The 25,441-nt window shown below is 41.8% G+C and overlaps 1 pseudogene; it reads left to right on the top strand.

Annotated features, from left to right (window-relative positions):
- On the top strand, positions 1-758 carry LOC148000122 (uncharacterized; annotated as a pseudogene).
- Positions 759-25,441: the final 24,683 nt, after the last annotated feature.

The raw sequence follows: 25,441 nt of genomic DNA, 5'->3' as shown, positions 1-25,441 counted from the left end.
ATGGCAGCTGTAGTGATTGACTGATCCCTACAATGCATTCAATTGTCAGCATGGACTCTGGCTACCATGCTGGCCAGCAGCTATGGTTTGGCCTGGTTCTTGTGTATGGCTCGATGTTGTATGTACCCACATCCCCTGGATCTGCCTTAAGGAAGACTTCATCTGCCATTGGAAATATCACTTTGCCGTGCCTGATTAAGTATTTTGGAAGAAGATTTTCCACCCCAGTACTGGGAACGTGGAACTTCTACCTTGACTTTATAGCACACTTCGGTCTTCATGGCTCAGCTACAGTGAAAACAGGTCAAGGAGATGAAGTCTATAATGTTCATGATGTCCATGGAAAGAGACTCAGAGGAAGGCTCCCTGGTATCAAATGAGAAGTTGGGTCCCTCCTGGAAGAGATCTACCCTGAACTTGACCGGGAGAAGATCCTTCTGCTCTTGTACCTCCTGTACTTCCTCCTACAAGTCATCTCCCAGTGTATCTTCTTATGCCTACTCCTATTTCTACAACGTTCCCTGATAAAACAAGGCAGCATCTTCTGCAGCACCAGCAGCTGTCCTGGCCCCTATTGCTGTCTCATAAGGACCACAGTGGAGAAGCTAATGTCCATCCACATCTTCATCCCTTGTCCATCTCAACCATTATCCTCAGCACAACTTGCTTTGCGTATAGCATCTACCATTACATGCTGAAGGACCAGGCAACTTCCAGGGCTCACAGTTCTTGATATCTGTGAGAGACCATACCTTTATTCCTCAAAAAAACCTTTCTCTCTTACACGAGGAAGTTTATGTTCTTCTATGACTTTTGTATTTGGGGCAGGACTTCTTCCTGCTGACTATGTTCAATTTTTTATTCCTCAAAATTAAGTACTGTTCTTGTTTTCTTTCCCTAGGGCCCAGTTTTGGTGTGTGTGTTGGGGGAGATGGGTCATCTAACTCTGGAAGCACACAAACACACCTCACTGTTGACTGTCAGGCTCTTGTTATACATTAATTCATTTCCTCTGCACAGCCACATCCAAGGTGGATCCATCACCTTTTCTCGGGACCCAGAAGGATATGACTGACAGGTGCCACACACAGTCAGCAAGGCAAGGCAGCTTTCAACCTAGGCCATGACCTCCCAAATATCCATGCTCCAGGAGCCTTCAGACCCCACCTTCTCCTCTAGATTAACCTCGCTTGGACTGAAGCTTAGTTCTGGCTAAAAAGCAAGGCTTAGTTTTACTTTCCTAGTCAGTGCAATGGAAGTGGTGAATGAGGTTAATCAGTGAGGTGGAGTGCCAGGTTGTATGCAAACTTCTAAGTCAGGATGACATAGTATTCCTTCCTAGTCAGAGAAAAAGATCCTAGGCAAAGCCAGCTCCCGCTAAGGTGTTCATAACCTTATGCTGTTCCTCTAAGAAAGGCATCTGGTATAAACTAGACAGGCTCCATTGGATGGGACTTTTTGTCACCCTTCCAATGCTGAGGACTCCATGCTTCTTGAATAGACAAGGTCAGCTTCATAGGTTAACCACCCATTTTATTGCCCTAAATGGACAGAGCTGGAGACAAGATCCATTGCCAGAACTTAAGGTCACAGGGCATGGGTTATGGGGGTGGGTGAAGGTGAGGAAGAGCAAGAAAAAGAAGGTGGCTGGGGAGGTCAGTAGATAGGCGATGACATGGAAAGCCAGCGGAGCACCATCCTGCCAGCTTCACGCAGGGAGCCAGGGACAGATGCTTTACATCCCCATCACACAATCTTATAAAATAAAACTAGAGTAGCAACTTATGGCAATGTTTCCACAATTGCCAACCAGTCAATATATCTAGTGCCTTAACACAGTTCATGTGTTGGAGCATATGTAACTTTCAAAATGTGAGAAAAGCGAACAATGGAGGCAGAGGGCATGAGAAGCTAAACGGCCCACGACACAGGTTCCACAAGCTACTCTGCCCCAGAATCTGTCATCGAAAGCTGCTCCAGGGAAGGGTTGGCCTTCTGTTTTCAGCTGAACTAATACAAATGAAAACCACAGTTGAAGTCTACCTGAACATGACTGAAAATAACACATCGGAATGACCTTCGATGGACATCACTGGTATTGTCACACCGCTGCCTTATTTTTATTAGGAACCAAAACAGGTGAAGTAGTTTAAACACAAAGGCTCAGTGGCACCACATGTGCAAGGCCCAGGGTTCACTTCCTAGCAACCATATTCCTGCAAGAAAAAAAAAAAGAAAAGAAAAAAAACCAAAAACAAAACAAAAACAAACAAAACCCCTCAGCAGAGACAGCATTTTTATTATTCAGAAGGTCTTAGAGGGAGGAAAAGGCTCCAGCTATGGTCAGAGCTCCCGGAGTGCTTTTCCACCCAGCACATTAATCCTATTGTGTTGTGCTACTGTTACTCAATTTCTTTGAGGTTTTATTGTTGTTTATTTTGCTTATATTCTGCAATGTGGTTATGTAGTTCAGGATGGCCTAGAACTCACCACCCTCTTGCCTCAGTTTCCTAAAGTGCCATTGTACCACATTGCATTCAACTTCAGCCCTTGTTTGATTTATAAAATAACTTTCATCTGTTCATATGTTTGCCTCTACTAATAAAAAAAAGGAAGTAAGCATGGAATCATGGAATCTCAATATGTTTTCCTGGAGGAACTGCCCCTCACTGACCAAACTAAATAGCCTCTGTTTAGATGAGAGGCTGGGAAACACCATAGTGAGGAATGTGAAGTTGGAGGCAGGCAGGAATGGCTTGACCTGTATGCGGTAAAGTAGATTTCATAGCAAAATTCATCAGAAGTAGCAAATATGGTCACTTCATGTTGATGAAGAGGATATTCCAGCCCTAAGCATATATAAACAAAACCCCAACATATTTACATACTGCTGTGTGTAAAGCACAGATCCACCTCAAAAACAAACTAGTGAACAGACCGGATAAACAGTTCTCTGCACCCAAATCCCGTGGGAGGGAGAGCTAAACCTTCAGAGAGGCAGACACGCCTGGGAAACCAGAAGAGACTGCACTCTGCACACATCTCGGACGCCAGAGGAAAACACCAAACGCCATCTGGAACCCTGGTGCACTGAAGCTCCTGGAAACGGCGGCGCAGATCCTCCTGGTTGCTGCCCCCGCAGAGAGCTCGAGGGCAGCACCCCCCGAGCGAACTTGAGCCTTGGGACCACAGGTAAGACCAACTTTTCTGCTGCAAGTGACCTGCCTGGTGAACTCAAGACACAGGCCCACAGGAACAGCTGAAGACCTGTAGAGAGGAAAAACTACACGCCTGAAAGCAGAACACTCTGTCCCCATAACTGGCTGAAAGAAAACAAGAAAACAGGTCTACAGCACTCCTGACACACAGGCTTATAGGACAGTCTAGCCACTGTCAGAAATAGCAGAACAAAGTAACACTGGAGACAATCTGATGGCGAGAGGCAAGCGCAGGAACCCAAGCAACAGAAACCAAGACTACATGGCACCATCGGAGCCCAATTCTCCCATCAAAACAAACATGGAATATCCAAAGACACCAGAAAAGCAAGATCTAGTTTCAAAATCATATTTGATCATGATGCTGGAGGACTTCAAGAAAAACGTGAAGAACTCCCTTAGAGAACAAGTAGAAGCCTACAGAGAGGAATCGCAAAAATCCCTGAAAGAATTCCAGGAAATCATAAATAAACAAGTAGAAGCTCATAGGGAGGAGTCACAAAAATCCCTGAAAGAATTCCAGGAAATCATAAATAAACAAGTAGAAGCCCATAGAGAGGAGTCACAAAAATCCCTGAAAGAATTCCAGGAAAACACAATCAAACAGTTGAAGGAATTAAAAATGGAAATAGAAGCAATCAAGAAAGAACACATGGAAACAACCCTGGATATAGAAAACCAAAAGAAGAGACAAGGAGCTGTAGATACGAGCTTCACCAACAGAATACAAGAGATGGAAGAGAGAATCTCAGGAGCAGAAGATTCCATAGAAATCATTGACTCAACTGTCAAAGATAATGTAAAGCGGAAAAAGCTACTGGTCCAAAACATACAGGAAATCCAGGACTCAATGAGAAGATCAAACCTAAGGATAATAGGTATAGAAGAGAGTGAAGACTCCCAGCTCAAAGGACAAGTAAATATCTTCAACAAAATCATAGAAGAAAACTTCCCTAACCTAAAAAAAAGAGATACCCATAGGCATACAAGAAGCCTACAGAACTCCAAATAGATTGGACCAGAAAAGAAACACCTCCCGTCACATAATAGTCAAAACACCAAACGCACAAAATAAAGAAAGAATATTAAAAGCAGTAAGGGAAAAAGGTCAAGTAACATATAAAGGCAGACCTATCAGAATCACACCAGACTTTTCGCCAGAAACTATGAAGGCCAGAAGATCCTGGACTGATGTCATACAGACCCTAAGAGAACACAAATGCCAGCCCAGGTTACTGTATCCCGCAAAACTCTCAATTAACATAGATGGAGAAACCAAGATATTCCATGACAAAACCAAATTTACACAATATCTTTCTACAAATCCAGCACTACAAAGGATAATAAATGGTAAAGCCCAACATAAGGAGGCAAGCTATACCCTAGAAGAAGCAAGAAACTAATCGTCTTGGCAACAAAACAAAGAGAAGAAAAGCACACAAACATAACCTCACATCCAAATACGAATATAACAGGAAGCAATAATCACTATTCCTTAATATCTCTCAACATCAATGGCCTCAACTCCCCAATAAAAAGTCATAGATTAACAAACTGGATACGCAACAAGGACCCTGCATTCTGCTGCCTACAGGAAACACACCTCAGAGACAAAGACAGACACTACCTCAGAGTGAAAGGCTGGAAAACAACTTTCCAAGCAAATGGTCGGAAGAAGCAAGCTGGAGTGGCCATTATAATATCAAATAAAATCAAGTTTCAACTAAAAGTCATCAAAAAAGATAAGGAAGGACACTTCATATTCATCAAAGGAAAAATCCACCAAGATGAACTCTCAATCCTAAATATCTATGCCCCAAATACAAGGGCACCTACATACGTAAAAGAAACCTTACTAAAGCTCAAAACACACATTGCACCTCACACAATAATAGTAGGAGATTTCAACACCCCACTCTCATCAATGGACAGATCATGGAAACAGAAATTAAACAGAGACGTAGACAGACTAAGAGAAGTCATGAGCCAAATGGACTTAACAGATATTTATAGAACATTCTATCCTAAAGCAAAAGGATATACCTTCTTCTCAGCTCCTCATGGTACTTTCTCCAAAATTGACCATATAATTGGTCAAAAAACGGGCCTCAACAGGTACAGAAAGATAGAAATAATCCCATGAGTGCTATCAGACCACCACGGCCTAAAACTGGTCTTCAATAACAATAAGGGAAGAATGCCCATATATACGTGGAAATTGAGCAATGCTCTACTCAATGATAACCTGGTCAAGGAAGAAATAAAGAAAGAAATTAAAGACTTTTTAGAATTCAATGAAAATGAAGGTACAACATACCCAAACTTATGGGACACAATGAAAGCTGTGCTAAGAGGAAAACTCATAGCTCTGAGTGCCTGCAGAAAGAAACAGGAAAGAGCATATGTCAGCAGCTTGACAGCACACCTAAAAGCTCTAGAACAAAAAGAAGCAAATACACCCAGGAGGAGTAGAAGGCAGGAAATAATCAAACTCAGAGCTTAAATCAACCAAGTATAAACAAAAAGGACCATAGAAAGAATCAACAGAACCAAAAGTTGGTTCTTTGAGAAAATCAACAAGATAGATAAACCCTTAGCCAAACTAACGAGAGGACACAGAGAGTGTGTCCAAATTAACAAAATCAGAAATGAAAAGGGAGACATAACTACAGATTCAGAGGAAATTCAAAAAATCATCAGATCTTACTATAAAAGCCTATATTCAACAAAACTTGAAAATCTACAGGAAATGGACAATTTCCTAGACAGATACCAGGTACCGAAGTTAAATCAGGAACAGATAAACCAGTTAAACAACCCCATAACTCCTAAAGAAATAGAACCAGTCATTAAAGGGCTCCCAACCAAAAAGAGCCCAGGTCCAGACGGGTTTAGTGCAGAATTCTATCAGATCTTCATAGAAGACCTCATACCAATATTATCCAAACTATTCCACAAAATTGAAACAGATGGATCACTACCGAATACCTTCTACGAAGCCACAATTACTCTTATACCTAAACCACACAAAGATCCAACAAAGAAAGAGAACTTCAGACCAATTTCCCTTATGAATATCGACGCAAAAATACTCAATAAAATTCTGGCAAACCGAATCCAAGAGCACATCAAAACAATCATCCACCATGATCAAGTAGGCTTCATTCCAGGCATGCAGGGATGGTTTAATATACGGAAAACCATCAACGTGATCCATTATATACACAAACTGAAAGAACAGAACCACATGATCATTTCATTAGATGCTGAGAAAGCATTTGACAAAATTCAACACCCCTTCATGATAAAAGTCCTGGAAAGAATAGGAATTCAAGGCCCATACCTAAACATAGTAAAAGCCATATACAGCAAACCAGTTGCTAACATTAAACTAAATGGAGAGAAACTTGAAGCAATCCCACTAAAATCAGGGACTAGACAAGGCTGCCCACTCTCTCCCTACTTATTCAATATAGTTCTTGAAGTTATAGCCAGAGCAATCAGACAACAAAAGGAGGACAAGGGGATACAGATCGGAAAAGAAGACAAAATATCACTTTTTGCAGATGATATGATAGTATATTTAAGTGATCCCAAAAGTTCCACCAGAGAACTACTAAAGCTGATAAACAACTTCAGCAAAGTGGCTGGGTATAAAATTAACTCAAATAAATCAGTAGCCTTCCTCTACACAAAAGAGAAACAAGCCGAGAAAGAAATTAGGGAAATGACACCCTTCATAATAGACCCAAATAATATAAAGTACCTCGGTGTGACTTTAACCAAGCAAGTAAAAGATTTGTACAATAAGAACTTCAAGACACTGAAGAAAGAAATTGAAGAAGACCTCAGAAGATGGAAAGATCTCCCATGCTCATGGATTAGCAGGATTAATATAGTAAAAATGGCCATTTTACCAAAAGCAATCTACAGATTCAATGCAATCCCCATCAAAATACCAATCCAATTCTTCAAAGAGTTAGACAGAACAATTTGCAAATTCATCTGGAATAACAAAAAACCCAGGATAGCTAAAACTATCCTCAACAATAAAAGGAATTCAGGGGGAATCACTATCCCTGAACTCAAGCAGTATTACAGAGCAATAGTGATAAAAACTGCATGGTATTGGTACAGAGACAGACAGATAGACCAATGGAATAGAATTGAAGACCCAGAAATGAACCCACACACCTATGGTCACTTGATTTTTGACAAAGGAGCCAAAACCATCCAATGGAAAAAAGATAGCATTTTCAGCAAATGGTGCTGGTTCAACTGGAGGGCAACATGTAGAAGAATGCAGATCGATCCATCCTTATCACCCTGTACAAAGCTTAAGTCCAAGTGGATCAAGGACCTCCACATCAAACCAGACACACTCAAACTAATAGAAGAAAAACTAGGGAAGCATCTGGAACACATGGGCACTGGAAAAAATTTCCTGAACAAAACACCAATGGCTTATGCTCTAAGATCAAGAATCGACAAATGGGATCTCATAAAACTGCAAAGCTTCTGTAAGGGAAAGGACACTGTGGTTAGGACAAAACGGCAACCAACAGATTGGGAAAAGATCTTTACCAATCCTACAACAGATAGAGGCCTTATATCCAAAATATACAAAGAACTCAAGAAGTTAGACCGCAGGGAGACAAATAACCCTATTAAAAATGGGGTTCAGAGCTAAACAAAGAATTCACAGCTGAGGAATGCCGAATGGCTGAGAAACACCTAAGGAAATGTTCAACATCTTTAGTCATAAGGGAAATGCAAATCAAAACAACCCTGAGATTTCACCTCACACCAGTGAGAATGGCTAAGATCAAAAACTCAGGTGACAGCAAATGCTGGCGAGGATGCGGAAAAAGAGGAACACTCCTCCATTGTTGGTGGGGTTGCAGACTGGTACAACCATTCTGGAAATCAGTCTGGAGGTTCCTCAGAAAATTGGACATTGAACTGCCTGAGGATCCATCTATACCTCTCTTGGGCATATACCCAAAAGATGCCCCAACATATAAAAAAGACACGTGCTCCACTATGTTCATCGCAGCCTTATTTATAATAGCCAGAAGCTGGAAAGAACCCAGATGCCCTTCAACAGAGGAATGGATACAGAAAATGTGGTACATCTACACAAAGGAATATTACTCAGCTATCAAAAACAATGACTTTATGAAATTCGTGGGCAAATGGTTGGAACTGGAAAATATCATCCTGAGTGAGCTAACCCAATCTCAGAAAGACATACATGGTATGCACTCATTGATAAGTGGCTATTAGCCCAAATGCTTGAATTACCCTAGATGCCTAGAACAAATGAAACTCAAGACGGATGATCAAAATGTGAATGCTTCACTCCTTCTTTAAAAGGGGAACAAGAATACCCTTGGCAGGGAAGAGAGAGGCAAAGATTAAAACAGAGACTGAAGTAACACCCATTCAGAGCCTGCCCCACATGTGGCCCATACACATACAGCCACCCAATTAGACAAGATGGATGAAGCAAAGAAGTGCAGACCGACAGGACCCGGATGTAGATCACTCCTGAGACACAGAGCCAGAATACAGCAAATACATAGGAGAATGCCAGCAGCAAACCACTGAACTGAGAATAGGACCCCCGTTGAAGGAATCAGAGAAAGAACTGGAAGATCTTGAAGGGGCTCGAGACCCCATATGTACAACAATGCCAAGCAACCAGAGCTTCCAGGGACTAAGCCACTACCCAAAGACTATACATGGAGTGACCCTGGGCTCCAACCTCATAGGTAGCATTGAATATCCTAGTAAGAGCACCAGTGGAAGGGGAAGCCCTGGGTCCTGCCAAGACTGAACCCCCAGTGAACTAGACTGGTGGGGGGAGGGCGGCAATGGGAGGAGGGTTGGGAGGGGAACACCCATAAGGAAGGGGAGGGGGGAGAGGGATGTTTGCCCGGAAACCGGGAAAGGGAATAACACTCGAAATGTATATAAGAAATACTCAAGTTAATAAAAAAAAGTAGTTAGAAACGTCAATATTCACTCAGCAATAAATAGATCTCCTATTAATAAACAGTTAAATGATGTTCTTAGGTCAAATGGACTTAATAGACACCTGCAGAAGACTCCACTCACTACAAAACACACATTCTTCTCAGTAGGCCACATTTTAAGTGAAACAAATCTTAACAAAAGGAATTTTTAAGTAATTTCTTGTATTCCTATCACAATGGAACCAAATTAGAAATCAATAGCAAAAGCTACAAAAATTATTAATTCGATGAAACTGAAATTTAAGAAATCAATAGAGGAATTTTAAAAATTCCTGAAGCCAACTGAAAATTAAAATATGTAAAAACCTATAGGATACAATGAAAATAGTTTTACAAGGGATGTGTTAAAAGTCAGAGAAATTAAATAATCTAACGATGCGATTCAAATTCTTAGAAAAACAAATATTCTCAAAATCATAAAGATGAGAGCAAAAGTTAATTAAACAAAGAGGAAAGAACTATATAAGATTAAAGTATTGTTTTTTTAAAGATAAAATTGATAAACTTTTAGTACAACCTAAGGAATCAGAATAAAGATCCAAACTAATGAGATTAGAAATTAAAAGGGAGACATTATAACCAATGAAATTTAGAAGACCATTAGGACATGATTTGAAAATGCATAGCTCAATAAAGGAACAGGAGAATTAAGAAATTTCTAGACATATGTGACATATCAAAACTCAAGAGGGGGGTGGGAAAAAAAAACTCAAGAGGACATAATCAACAGACATATGACAACACTGAAGCAGTGATTCTTAAAAAGCCCAGAGAGATTCCCTGGATTTTATCAGGCCATATGGAGCCAACACTAATAAAAGAATACTATTGGGATAACTTCACAAAATCTGATACCAAAACTAGATTAGAACACAACATAAAAAGAAAATTATAGGCCAATCTTCCTGATGAACACAATAGCAAAAATTCTCAACAATATACTTGTAAGCCTAATCCAACAAATTAAAAGAATCACTTCCTGTGACCAGGTGAATTCTCTTCCAGAGCTGCAAGAACACTTCAGTGTTCAAATAACAGATAACAAATCACATAGACTCGAGGACAGAAATCATGTGGTCACCAGTAGATGCAGAAAAGTTGACCATCCTTTATCATAAATAAAAAGGAAACTAAAAACACAAAGATCAGATGTCATCATAATAGAAGTTATTTATGATGAGTCATTAATGACATTATACAAAGTGGGAAACTCAAGGCCTTCTCACTGAACTTGGAAGCAAGATAAGTGTGTCCACTTTTCCATTCATATTTAATACTTGGAGTCTTTTTAGAGACTCATTTATTTTCTGTGAAATGTTTTTACTTGTATGTCTGAGCACCATGAACATGCCTGGTGCCCTCAGGGGCCAGAAGGTGGCACCAGATCCCCATCTCTCCATCTGCCAGCTCTTTCTTTCTTTCTTTCTTTCTTTCTTTCTTTCTTTCTTTCTTCTTCCTTCCTTCCTTCCTTCCTTCCTTCCTCCCTCCCTCCCTCCCTCCCTCCCTCTCTCTCTCTCTCTCTTTCTTTCTTTCTTTCTTTCTTTCTTTCAAGTTTTATCAAGAGCGATAAAACAAGATAAAGAAATAAAAAGGATACAAACAGGAAAGAAAGAAGTCAAATTGCCCCCATTTGTAGATGATGTGACTTTATATGAGAGTCCAAAGACTCAGCCACATAAATGTTAATATTGACAAACACTTTCAGCAAAGTTTCACGACACAAAACCAACTTACAAAAATCAGTAGCTTCTCTATATGCCAATAAAGATCAGGTTAATAGACAACTGGGAACCAATTCTAGTCACAATAGCTTTACAAGAATACTTTGCTGTAGTCTTAACCTCTCTAAGGAAAACTATAAACTATAAAACAGTGAAACCAAAAGACATCCATCCCCCCACTACAGGATAGAGAGACCTCCCGTGCTCATTTACTGACACACCTAATCCTGCAAAAGAGGCTACAATATCAAACATGATCTTTATGTTCAATGCAACTCCGTAAAGTTACTACAACATTCTTCATGGATCTAGAAAAAAGCTCTAAAATTCATCTGAAAATATCCCAGATACCCAAAATGATACTGAGCAGAAAGAAACATGCTGGAGCTTTTGTAGTACGAGATTTCAAGTTTAACTACAGAGCTTTAACAACAAAGAAAACATGGCACTGACACAGCAAAGGGGAACAGAGCGTTAAATAGAAGAGCCAGGAGGAAACCGCCGGACAAAGAAAGTGTTCTCTCTCTCTCTCTCTCTCTCTCTCTCTCTCTCTCTCTCTCTGTCTCTCTCTCTCTCTCCCTCTCCCTCTCTCTCTCTCCTTCTCTCCCTCTCTCTCTCCCTCCCTTCTCTGCCTCTCCCTCCCTCTCTCCTTTCTTTCTTTTTCTTTCTTTTCTTTTCTTTTCCTTTCTTTTTTTTTTCTTTTTTTTTTGAGAAAACACAGACTCCTTAACAAATGATGCTGGGAACTGGATAACCATATATATATAAAAAAATAAAACTAGATCTCTATCTTTTACCTTGTCAAAATAACTTAAAGATGGATTTAAAAACTATCAAAATGCAGAGTTGTAGAGGCCAGATCCAAAGGTTAACGTTTCTTACACGACTCCAACACCTAGGGCTCAGGATCATTGTGGAAGAGGGCACAGAACAGCTGTAAGAGTCAGGTTATGAGGTGAGCTGTGAGATTGTGTCTCCTGGGAATGCCAGAAGCTGTATCCATAAAGTCCCACCAACATGACGACCCAAACATGAGCCAAACAAGGATGCCACAAATTTCCAGTATCAGCAATAAAAAGAGAAACCACTATATCCCATAGAGGCATGAGACGGATAAGGGGCACACGATAAGATGGAGTAATCCACTGAACACAGTTCTCAGGACCTGATAGCATTAAGTAACTTGAAAATTCTTACAACTATTAAGACAACTGAATTAACTTTTTATTGTTTGAGAATTTCATACATAGAATGTATTTTGACCAAATACACCTATCACTCTCTTCAATTCTTCCCGTCTCTCTCACCATTTTTTCCTTCAAGTGGTCTTTAAACACACACACACACACACACACACACACACACACACACACACACACAGAGTTTACTTAATGCTACCTATATGTGTATGGGACGATGGGAACCAGGCTGGCTACTGATAGCCATTTAGGAGTCACATACATAAGAAAGCTGACACCCCGTACACCAAGACATCAATTGCTAACAGATTCTCAGCTAAAAGTTGGACTTCAAGAGACCCTGTGGTGGTTTGCCCTGGAGTAGTCTGTATTTTGATGCTAATTCCAATGCCCCAAGGACAGCTGCCTTGTCACATACTCAGGAATCAGGTGACTTCACCAAAACCACCCCATTGAATTTGTAAAATACAGGTGAGGGGCAGGTACAGGATAGAAGGAGGCTTGTTATTGGAGGAGAAGGAAGGATGGGTGGGAGAGAAGTTTGAAGGAAGAGGAGGAGACTAGAAGAGAGGAGAGGAGAGGGGAGGAGAGGAGAGGAGAGAGAGAGAGGGAGAGAGAGGGAGAGAGAGGGAGAGAGAGAGAGAGAGAGAGAGAGAGAGAGAGAGAGAGAGAGAGAGAGAGAAACCGTGGTGGCAGGACAATGGAGGCTGACATAAAGATTCCACTCTATGTATTTACAGGTTGTTATCAATGTTCTTAAGGGCTGGATGGTACCGAGCTTTGTATGTTTAAGTGGGCAATTATATCTTATCAAGTGGATCTAAGATTATTGTGTTGTGTGTTCTTTTATGTGAGGGTTTGAGTGTAGGAAAATATACAGCGGCTGGAGACAATGGGTCACCGCAGCTAAGTTGGGATGTGTTTCCGCCAAGATCTAACAGATGGATCACTACCGAATTCCTTCTACGAAGCCATAATTACTCTTATACCTAAACCACATAAAGACCCAACAAAGAAAGAGAACTTCAGACCAATTTCCCTTATGAATATCGACGCAAAAATACTCAATAAAATTCTGGCAAACCGAATCCAAGAGCACATCAAAACAATCATCCACCATGATCAAGTAGGCTTCATTCCAGGCATGCAGGGATGGTTTAATATACGAAAAACCATCAACGTGATCCATTATATAAACAAACTGAAAGATAAAAACCACATGATCATTTCATTAGATGCTGAGAAAGCATTTGACAAAATTCAACACCCCTTCATGATAAAAGTCCTGGAAAGAATAGGAATTCAAGGCCCATACCTAAACATAGTAAAAGCCATATACAGCAAACCAGTTGCTAACATTAAACTAAATGGAGAGAAACTTGAAGCAATCCCACTAAAATCAGGGACTAGACAAGGCTGCCCACTCTCTCCCTACTTATTCAATATAGTTCTTGAAGTTATAGCCAGAGCAATCAGACAACAAAAGGAGGACAAGGGGATACAGATCGGAAAAGAAGAAGACAAAATATCACTTTTTGCAGATGATATGATAGTATATTTAAGTGATCCCAAAAGTTCCACCAGAGAACTACTAAAGCTGATAAACAACTTCAGCAAAGTGGCTGGGTATAAAATTAACTCAAATAAATCAGTAGCCTTCCTCTACACAAAAGAGAAACAAGCCGAGAAAGAAATTAGGGAAACGACACCCTTCATAATAGACCCAAATAATATAAAGTACCTCGGTGTGACTTTAACCAAGCAAGTAAAAGATTTGTACAATAAGAACTTCAAGACACTGAAGAAAGAAATTGAAGAAGACCTCAGAAGATGGAAAGATCTCCCATGCTCATGGATTGGCAGGATTAATATAGTAAAAATGGCCATTTTACCAAAAGCGATCTACAGATTCAATGCAATCCCCATCAAAATACCAATCCAATTCTTCAAAGAGTTAGACAGAACAATTTGCAAATTCATCTGGAATAACAAAAAACCCAGGATAGCTAAAACTATCCTCAACAATAAAAGAACTTCAGGGGGAATCACTATCCCTGAACTCAAGCAGTATTACAGAGCAATAGTGATAAAAACTGGATGGTATTGGTACAGAGACAGACAGATAGACCAATGGAATAGAATTGAAGACCCAGAAATGAACCCACACACCTATGGTCACTTGATTTTTGACAAAGGAGCCAAAACCATCCAATGGAAAAAAGATAGCATTTTCAGCAAATGGTGCTGGTTCAACTGGAGGGCAACATGTAGAAGAATGCAGATCGATCCATGCTTATCACCCTGTACAAAGCTTAAGTCCAAGTGGATCAAGGACCTCCACATCAAACCAGACACACTCAAACTAATAGAAGAAAAACTAGGGAAGCATCTGGAACACATGGGCACTGGAAAAAATTTCCTGAACAAAACACCAATGGCTTATGCTCTAAGATCAAGAATCGACAAATGGGATCTCATAAAACTGCAAAGCTTCTGTAAGGCAAAGGACACTGTGGTTAGGACAAAACGACAACCAACAGATTGGGAAAAGATCTTTACCAATCCTACAACAGATAGAGGCCTTATATCCAAAATATACAAAGAACTCAAGAAGTTAGACCGCAGGGAGACAAATAACCCTATTAAAAAATGGGGTTCAGAGCTAAACAAAGAATTCACAGCTGAGGAATGCCGAATGGCTGAGAAACACCTAAAGAAATGTTCAACATCTTTAGTCATAAGGGAAATGCAAATCAAAACAACCCTGAGATTTCACCTCACACCAGTGAGAATGGCTAAGATCAAAAACTCAGGTGACAGCAGATGCTGGCGAGGATGCGGAAAAAGAGGAACACTCCTCCATTGTTGGTGGGATTGCAGACTGGTACAACCATTCTGGAAATCAGTCTGGAGGTTCCTCAGAAAATTGGACATTGAACTGCCTGAGGATCCAGCTATACCTCTCTTGGGCATATACCCAAAAGATGCCCCAACATATAAAAAAGACACGTGCTCCACTATGTTCATTGCAGCCGTATTTATAATAGCCAGAAGCTGGAAAGAACCCAGATGCCCTTCAACAGAGGAATGGATACAGAAAATGTGGTACATCTACACAATGGAATATTACTCAGCTATCAAAAACAACGACTTTATGAAATTCGTAGGCAAATGGTTGGAACTGGAAAATATCATTCTGAGTGAGCTAACCCGATCACAGAAAGACATACATGGTATGCACTCATTGATAAGTGGCTATTAGCCCAAATGCTTGAATTACCCTAGATGCCTAGAACAAATGAAACTCAAGACGGATGATCAAAATGTGAATGTTTCACGCCTTCTTTAAAAGGGGAACAAGAATACCCTTGGCAGGGAAGAGAGAGGCAAAGATTAAAACAGAGACTGAAGTAACACCCATTCAGAGCCTGCCCCACATGTGGCCCATACATATACAACCACCCAATTAGACAAGATGGATGAAGCAAAGAAGTGCAGACCGACAGGAGCCGGATGTAGATCGCTCCTGAGAGACACAGCCAGAATACAGCATATACAGAGGCGTATGCCAGCAGCAAACCACTGAACTGAGAATAGAACCCCCGTTGAAGGAATCAGAGAAAGAATTGGAAGAGCTTGAAGGGGCTCGAGACCCCATATGTACAACAATGCCAAGCAACCAGAGCATCCAGGGACTAAGCCACTACCTAAAAACTATACATGGACTGACCCTGGACTCTGACCTCATAGGTAGCATTGAATATCCTAGTAAGAGCACCAGTGGAAGGGGAAGCCCTGGGTCCTGCTAAGACTGAACCCCCAGTGAACTAGACTGTTGGGGGGAGGGCGGCAATGGGGGGAGGGTTGGGAGGGGAATACCCTTAAGGAAGGGGAAGGGGGGAGGGGGAGGTTTGCCCGGAAACCGGGAAAGGGAGTTAACACTCGAAATGTATATAAGAAATACTCAAGTTAATAAAAAAAAAAAAGATATCTAGCAGATATCTTGGGGCACTGAGGTGCTAGACCTAGTGAGGTAAAAGACACAATTTTTTTTTTTACATTTTTACAACAACAAGCCCTTCCCTATCCTCCATGACATTTGGGCTGGATTGATTTTGTTCGGGTCTTGTGTGGGCAGACACAGTCATGGTGCATTCGTGTATGCCATACCGCTGTTGTGCCTAGCAAATGAAGATTTGTGGCAAATGTAACCTCTGACTCTTAGTCTTTCCGCCCCTTCTTCTGTTGTGATCCCTGACTGTTGGGATTCTGATATAACTAGTCAATCTAGAGTAAAGTAGTCCACTATCTCTTAGTCTCTGCACCTTGATCAGAACTAACCATCAGAGGAGGATTAAAAAAGCTTCTCCAATGAGAACTGAGAGATGCATTAATCTTTTGGCAGTGGGAGTGGGACAGATGGGGCTGGGTTTAAAAATATTAATAACCATGAAAAATAAATTCTAGATCAAGAAAATAATACTATAGAGTTAAAAAGTATCAAGGAATTAATACCAACTTAATACACATCCCAGAAAATAAAAGAGATGAGATCCTTCACAATTACTTTTATGAAGCTGTATTATTCCTACTGAAAGCCAAAACCCAGCAAGTAAAGTGACGGCCACAAGCCCACAACCACTCAACAATCCCGACATAAAATACTTAACACTAAATAAAATTATACAGAGTTTAGGAAAACAATTGGGAGAAGATTTGGAGGATACAAGAATAGACAAAAATGTTTTTTGATAAGTCAACCAACAGAACAAAGTGTCTTCTATATCAGCTTTATACACAGAAATTTATTTTAAAGGTGGCGTTTTAGGAAGGGAAGCACTGAATCTTTGACAACTAACTGTTCACTTCAACAATTGGTTAAAGGGCTGCTATCTATTTTACATAGAGTTCCTAACGTTAATATGGAATACGTGACCTCTTTAAACATATTAATAAATGATGTCCACAGGCAATTTACGGAAGTAAAACAAATGGCCAATAAATGTGAAAGAGTCCCCAATGTCATCGGCAATCAAGGAAATGTAAGTCAAAACACTGTTCACTACCCCTAAATATCAGAAAATTATTGCTTCAAAATTCTATATGCACCGTAACCATAAATGCACAAACAATGAGCAAGAAAATGAACATGCTATCACTCTTTGGAAAATTTAAATAGGTTTACTTGCAATTGCTACAATGATAGAATGTGGAACTATCGAAACCTGTATACTGATCACAGCCAAGTAAACAAAGGCAATGTGCCTGCCCTAAGGCTCAAACCCATTTCCCTGGGATTAATTAAGAGTCTCATGTTGTATTGACTGAGCTAGCTGGGCACTAAAACTTTTCTACTGAAACATTTCATCCTGAATTCATTCTTTACATTGGTTTATTAAATATCCCCCCACAAATAAAAGTGGAAAGCTGCCTCCGTTTTTGTCCCACAAGGGGAAATAACAGAAGGAAGAGAATGAAGGGTTTTGCATAACAGTGGATTCTCAAGAACAGCTCCACATGTCTGGCATGAGGTTGGATGCTTGGACATACCTGCCAGGCTTGGCATGGTTAGTAGAGAGATTCGTGTTTATAAAGAAGTCAACCAGATGGGCCACAGCTGCCCCTTGCAAAGCACCTCCAGGTGTTCTCTGGAAACACAGATCAGATATGTTTTACAGCCCTGAGCAAGTTTTTCCCCCACTCGAAGGGGAGTGAAGGGGAACTTCTGAGACTGCCTGACTTCTGAACAGCACTGCACCTGCCTTGAGTAATGAGCTCTGGGCCTTCCCAGTAGAAGGTGAATTTTCATTGGCAGCTTTTGTTGCCCATTGCATCTTGGGTACTGGATCCCTAGTCCCCCAAATCTTTTATAGAAGCCTTGATGCAGAGACTTTCTTAGTCACCCCTCCTCTTCACCCAGAACTCAGCCATATGGAAGTGTTGGCCTTAACCTGATTCTTTTTCCTTATGGATCTCCATAACGGGAAAGTCAGAACAGATCAAGGCTAAGCACGCCTTCCTTCAATCCATGCACAATCTGCTGACCATTGATTTAAACTGGTCAATTTCCCCTCTCCTGCAAAACAAGGATATTTGCATACCTCCCTTCTGGTTTGAGCCTCTTTCCTCGTCTCCTCCCCTCCCCTCCCCGTCTCCTTCTCCTCTCCTGTCTTCTCTTCTGTCCTCTCCTCTTTGTCCTCTCCCTGTCTTTTGACTTCCTTTAGACTGTCTCATGCATCCAGTGCTTTTGGTCTCATGAGACTTTGTCTCCAATGTCCTCAAACCTACTCACTGTAGGCACTTGGAGACAATCTCAAGTTAACTTTGTAATTCTGCCTCTAATCCTGTTTGCTGTCTTTCATGTGCCCGGTGGCGAATGGCCTTTCTACTTAGTATTCCTCCTAGCCATACAGTTGGGCTTCGCCTAAGCATCATCCTAGACCTAACCTATCAGATCAGGCCAACATCCAGGCTCCAGGCACATCATCTGCCACCTCTCTGCACACATGTGCCACCATACGCTGGAATGTGTCTCACTCTAAATATGTGTTATGTGTCCCAGGACTGCAGTCTTTGTTGAGCACCCTTACCTTTCAAGAATCCACTAAGATTGCTGGGGCTCTTCCAGAAAGTGTAAAATTAATTATGCGGGAAGAGCTCAGTGTTTTCTAACTAAATAAATAAATTGGGTGTGCAAATGAATGAATGTACGAATGAATGAACGAACAAATGACTTAAGAGTTAGATGAACTAATATATTCCTAGACACCACCCCCAAGGCAAAAATCAGGTTTTACCTGTCGATGGCTGCCACCAAAATCCATAATATTCATGAGTTTAGGTTTTGGCACATTGCATTGTCTTAGTCTTCAAGTTGCCTAAGAAATGATATAGAAAATGAATTCAAGTAGTGACAAGTTCGTGTAGTGCATAATTGAAGTTCTGAAAACTCAGAAATGAGAGTAAAAGCAGTATTTTTCCTTGGCCCCTTAGATTTCATGGAGAAGCATCAGAAAGAGTGGGAAGATGGTAACATTCATTTCAAATAAAAAAAAAAAAAAACTTCAGGGATCGCCACAATTACAAATAGTTTTTTCCTATGATTTTCAAATGTAATTTCAGTTTTGAACTCCAAATGCAATTTCACAGGCACAGAAGTTAAGTGTATGGGATTCGTTCCCGTGAAGCTGGAAGGAGTCAAAGTGGACGGGGGTTTCTAGGTTCAACAGCGCGTATCCATGAGACCATAAACACCTGAAACGTGGTCTGGCCAATGCTGAACAATATCTTTGTCAAGGAGGGTAATTAGTCCTTGCCAGACCATGGCTTATTGAGGGATGTACATGGGGTAAACGTTTAACCCAAGCAGACAAAGAGATGCACCTCAGAAGATGGCGGGATGGGGTGCGCGGAGTGGACCCAAATTGCACAGTGAAGGGAGCTGTCGGGGAAAGAATCGCTCCTGTGTGGACTAGTCAGGTTTGAGGGGGATAATGTGTCCAATGCACCACTTAAGTTCTCTGTTGAGCATTTAGCTGTTAAACCATAAGAGATTCATATAAAAGCAGGAAGAGCAGCTGGGGGACTTCTTATATAGAGGTTAGCTTTAAAAATCAATTTTCCATAAGGGAAATGGAAAGGGTGTAGAGAGTGAGATAAAGTGACGACTCACCACACTCCATATTCAAAGTACATGTGGGACAGTTGCTAGGGTTAAAGGGGGGGGACCTTCTGTGTGGAAGGTCAAAATAAATAAAAACTGCCTTGTAATAGCATAAGGTCTTTAGCACAAACAAAATCAAAGGAAATAGGGCCTAAATCAGCTACCTCGCTTCAAATGAACCCAAATCCATGCAGACACCTGGCAAAATCGTTTTAATTTCCATGCTTCTTTCATTTCCTTTATGAAAGTCACAGAAAGAATTGCTAAAACACCCCCTTGTGTTCTTAAAATATCCCCCAAGAAAGGAACTATAGTCTCAGCACAGTTCAGCCTTGGCATCAGAATGGAGGATCTCGGGTCGTTTGGCCTAATTGCCATTTAGGGCTTGCTTCTAATGACAGAATTCCTATTGTTAGTGGCTTACAATACTGTGTTTTGTCTGGTGAAACATCATATAGTTCGGCAACATTCTAAAATGAATTCATCCAGGAACGGAATGCTTATATTTCGAGTAACAGGCTGTGTTTTTCTAAGCCAGCTGCTCTCAACCTGTGGGTCTTGACCCCTTGAGGGATTGGATGATCCTTTCAGAGAGTTGCCTAAGACCATCTGCATATCAGATATTTTCAATATGCAGTAGCAAAATTGCATTCATAAGGTAGCAGTGAGGTAAGATTATGTTTAGGGGGTCAACACAACATGAGGAGCTATATTAAAGGGTCACAGAATTAGGAAGGTTGAGAACAACCACTCTAAACAAACCCCAAGGTCAATTAATGTGGGCTGTAAAACCCTCAAATGCAGCAGTGTCCTCCCAAGTCCCTGCTACTGAAGATCGAATGCCAGGCCTTGACTTAAAGTTACTTGAAGCTGAAAGTGAGCCCTCAAAGACCGACATGCTCTTCCTGTTTAACATCACAACAGTTGATTTGGTCCCACACTTGTCAGTGAAACACTGGGAGTTATCTGACATCAAGACCTGGGTAAAGGAGCTAACAGGCCCCTTCTGAGAGCAATGGCTTTGAGGAAATGACTATGGCCCTTCCTTCTGGAAGGTAAGGGAGAAGTCCTCTAAAATATCATCAAACTAGAAGATTCAGATTTGCCTCCTACCTCATCTTCAGATGCTGGTGTCTTATGAATCCTTCCATAAGCCTACATCATCTTTACACACCCTTTTAAAATTAAGGGAAAGCTGTGATTGTGTATTTCTTGTACACACACACACACACACACACACACACACACACACACACACACAAGGTTGCTGAAAAATTAACATTTGGGGAGAAGAACTGGGGCTTCCATTCCTTGGCTTCCCCGCTCCCCAAATCATAACCTCCTAGTTGACACTTCCACAAATTAGAAGAGGGATGGGTATCTGACTGGAGAACCTCTTGAGAGGGGAGGGGGTCCTGCACTTCTCCACCATCTTGCCTTGTGAGCTTCACCTTTCTGCCCCAGGAGAGGTTGATCTGAAGCCACTCTGCTCTTTGTCACCTTCACTGAAAACTTGGTTAAAGAGTATGAGGAAGATGCGACCAGCTGTAAGTCTGAGCCCCGGTCTTGGTAAGGGAGGACCTAGGGGACTGGAGGAGACATTCCATTTAACTCCCGTTCTTTCCCATCAGGCCTGTAACTGGAGGGTGTCCTGGGCAACCTCTGAGAGAGGCCTGAGGCCTCCTGTTGGGCCATTGCATAGCTCTGGAAATGTTATTTCCATGAACTGCAAGATAAGAGGAACTGGTCAAAGGTAACAGAGAAAGGTTGGCTAGACAAGGCCACCATAGAAACTCTTTGCAACCCTTTTCTCCAACTGGCTCTCTGAGTGTGGAAGCTGCTGAGACTTGGCCACTAGGCAAGATGAACTGAGAAAACCATTCATAGAGAATACTGAACTATCTGCCACACACTGTAGGTCACCTGACCACTCTCAACCTCTTCTAACTGACACTTGATTTGAAGATTCTGGGGTGACTTCGAACTTGACTCAGACTGCTATCATTCCCATCTATGGTGAGGACAGGTTTTCGTGCCTGTCTAATTCCAGGAGGATATGGATTTAGGATGCAGTCTGTGCCATTTGAGACTTATTAAGGAGATTTACCTTCTCCTTAATTTCATGCCACATTCCTCCCTCCCATCCCTCCAGATAATCTTTGTTCATGTTCACTCTGCCAGGGGCACCGGGAGACAGTTCTGAGTGGACACAGTGGCCCCTGCCTTTTGGCATCTGGGAGAGGCCAAGCACAGTTGTGCTGGCGCCATGTTTGCCCTAGAGACTGTACCACGTGGTCCTCTTCACTATGCTCTCAGAGTATACTTAAGCTGTTAGGTAAGAGTGTCCCTGTCACAGCACACCTCCTTTTCTTCCTCCTCCACCTGCTTCCTGTCCATCCCTAAATATGGGTGTAGTTATCTGTGTTCTTGAACCAAATATTCAGAAGAGGGTGCAGGGAAAACCAGCTTTAGACCAGACTTTCCTGTAACAGAAAGTTAAGTTGCAAAGAAAAGGTGGTGTTTGAAAAGTACAGGACCTCCCATCCCTGGATAAGAGGTTCCAGTGAGACACCTGCCCCTTTTCTGAATTGTTCAGGGAACATTATGAAAAAATCGGGTGGAAAGACTACAAGAACCAAAGGGTGGGGAGATGTGCCCCAAAAAACTATCTTCCAGACATGCTGTAGCCATTGCACTGATGAGGTCACTGCACTGTAGCTGTCTATGTAAGACTAGCACAAACTTGGACGGTTTAACAGTTCATCACGAATGGGGGAGGGACCCTGAGGCCTCACCTCTCCCTGAGGAACTCTTGGCAACTAGTGGTTATTGGAGGAGAGATGTCATTTTCTTCAGCAGTGCATCATGTTCCAGCAGTTTCCCCGGCTCCAGTACATTACCCACCACCCATTCTTGGGAAAGAAACTCTAATTGAACTCAGTGGGCCACAGACAAAAGGAGCCATGAGAGTAGCACAGCAGAGATTTGTGGAGAAGAAGAATTCCAGTAGGGGGTGAGATGAGAAGAGGATGAAATTGAAATTCGTTATATAAATGTATGAAACTATCAAACAAAATTTAAAATGAATGTCCTTGTCACAAGGGCACCAAGGCAGGAGTAAACTCTCCTTCCTTTCAGGATTCCATACACCTTTTCCACACTGAGGTTCCCAACCTAATACATTTGGGTATCATCTCTTATGTGTGTGGACTCTAAACACATATTGGTCTTAGGTACGTCAGACAACTACTGAGACAGCAGTATCGTAACGTACACCATTGTGGCTATGAACTTCAGATTTCAGACCTGGAAAACCAGACAAACTAGTCCAAACACAGACATCCCTACCAAGCAAGGACTTGTAACTCACCATGAGGCCAGATCCCTTCTCTCAAACCCTTTAGAAGGGCTATGCACACAATAATCAAGACTCTTTGCGGGGTTGGGGATTTAGCTCAGTGGTAGAGCGCTTGCCTAGCAAGTGCAAGGCCCTGGGTTCGGTCCCCAGCTCCGAAAAAAAGAAAAAAGAAAAAAAAGACTCTTTGCCTTTACCATTCTTGACCTTGTTTCCTTTTCAAAGAAATCTTATTCATACAGAAGAAATAGCACTGGCAATAGAGGTCACCTCCACAAAATGCAGGGGGACAGGCATCTTCAGTTCTAGGCAGAAGAGACCTAGAGGTTCCAGGAAGTCTTGTCTGCCTAAAGCAGAACACTACCAGTAGGGGTCATATTTAGAGGCAAACATGGCAGATGTGATCTGTCCTGCCCACCACTATGTATAGGAATGGCCCGGTTCTTCTAAAAAAAATATATACCAGCAACAAAAAGGCCCTGGTGCATCAAGTGTCTTTGCTGGGAGTCACAGACCTTCTTGAGTCAGCCAAGCTTCTTTTGTTAGTCCGTTTCCGAGGGATACTTGTGCCACTTGTAACCCTGAGGGGCTTGCCTGGGGCCCCCAGAAAACACTTGTACTTGACTGGTTGGTGTTTTTACACTTTTGTGGGGTATTCCCCCGTGTTCCACATTCTTTTGCATGCCCAGCATCAATCTGAGCATTCTGGTTATCTGTGAGAAGCTAGACAAGGGGAATGAACCAGCTGCTGAGTGATTGTTTCTGTGCTATGCCTAACAACGCTCTTTGTTTCTGACCCGGGACTCTGTCCACAAAACAGTAGCCGGCTGGCTTGCTAGATTGTAAGAAGAGCAAAGTCAAATACAAGACCAGTCTTTAATCTTACTGTAGAAACCAATTTGAAATTATTCTGTATTTCTTTCCCCAGACTACAGACAAAGGCAAGATGAATGATGTTTGTGTAGTATATCTCTATTTCCAGTTCTACAGGGAGCCTGTCCTGGACAAACTGACAGATGTCTCTCAGTAAATAGACAGGAGGAGCAGTGGTATCTAAGCATAAAACTCTTCGAACATGGAGTCTGAAGGATGGACTGACCGTTTGCAATGATATCTCCTAGCAACCATCAAATCCACAACAATGTATTGAGTACCTGCAGAGCAGGCCTCTTTATGATTGGTTTCTAAAGTTATCACATTGAAATGGTGGGCCCTCCATGTTCCAAGTCTCAAAGTACTTGCACATACATCTGTCGCTCAACAAAACTCAGGGAGTCACCTAAGACCCTGTTGTCACCCCTATGTGTAGCCAACAATAAACACAAGTGACAGCTGTGGTTTATTAAAGACTGTGTTCCACACACTCTTACACACGCTAACTTGTTCGCCATCATAGTGGCTTTGTGTGATTGTTCTCACTTTATGACTGATTAAAGTGAAGCGCAAAGAGATAAATACACTCCTAATCACCCTGCTCCTGGTTGGCAGTGTTGGAGTAAGAATTAGCAGTCAAACTCTAGGTCACAGCACGTACTACTGGAATGGACCACCTAAAGAGGAAAATGAATCAAGGAGAGAAGGCCATTGTGTAGAGATCATGTGACCAGGGACAGAGCCGAGATCCACACCTAGCTAGCTTATGAACATTGCTGGGTCTCCAAACCAACACCTATATCCAATAATCACAGTGTGCCCACAGGTGCACCTTGAGATGTTCCTGTGATCTGAAGACTGTAACTCTTCCACCTCAGGTTTCTGGTGACTCTTGATAATGTCCCCATGCCCAGTGGTCACTGCTGATGCCATCTTCCAGTAGCCCACAATTTCAAATGAACTAGCTGAAGAGGGCTGGTTCTTACAACACGAGAGTCCTCCACTGGTGCCTCTCGACCTTAAGGCATGATTCAGAGAAAGAGGTTCTGAGGCAAAGGGCAGGCTGAGGAGTTCTAGTCCTAGCACTGAATGACTCAGAGTCAGTCACTTCCCTTCTAGGAACAATTTTATCAGGGAAAGGATGAGACCCAGAAGCCTCTGAAGCCCCCTCTCCTCATTGTGTCCTCCCAGAACACAACCTGTGACTGTTTTGAAGACCCCTTCTACATCCCTGAGCCTACCTTGAGCCACTCCTGGGCTTCCCAATAAGTCATACATCAAGACTTTTCTGTCCTGTGTTTTACCCTCTCAGGACCCTGTGCTTATCTGTGACTAAGAATGCTTCTATTTTTTATCACAGAAGTTAAAATGATT

The sequence above is a fragment of the Rattus norvegicus genome, chromosome 17 (genome assembly GCF_021556685.1).
Source record: "Rattus norvegicus strain SHRSP/BbbUtx chromosome 17, alternate assembly SHRSP_T2T, whole genome shotgun sequence".
NCBI lineage: Eukaryota > Metazoa > Chordata > Mammalia > Rodentia > Muridae > Rattus > Rattus norvegicus.
This window is presented reverse-complemented; position numbering and strand designations above follow the sequence as displayed.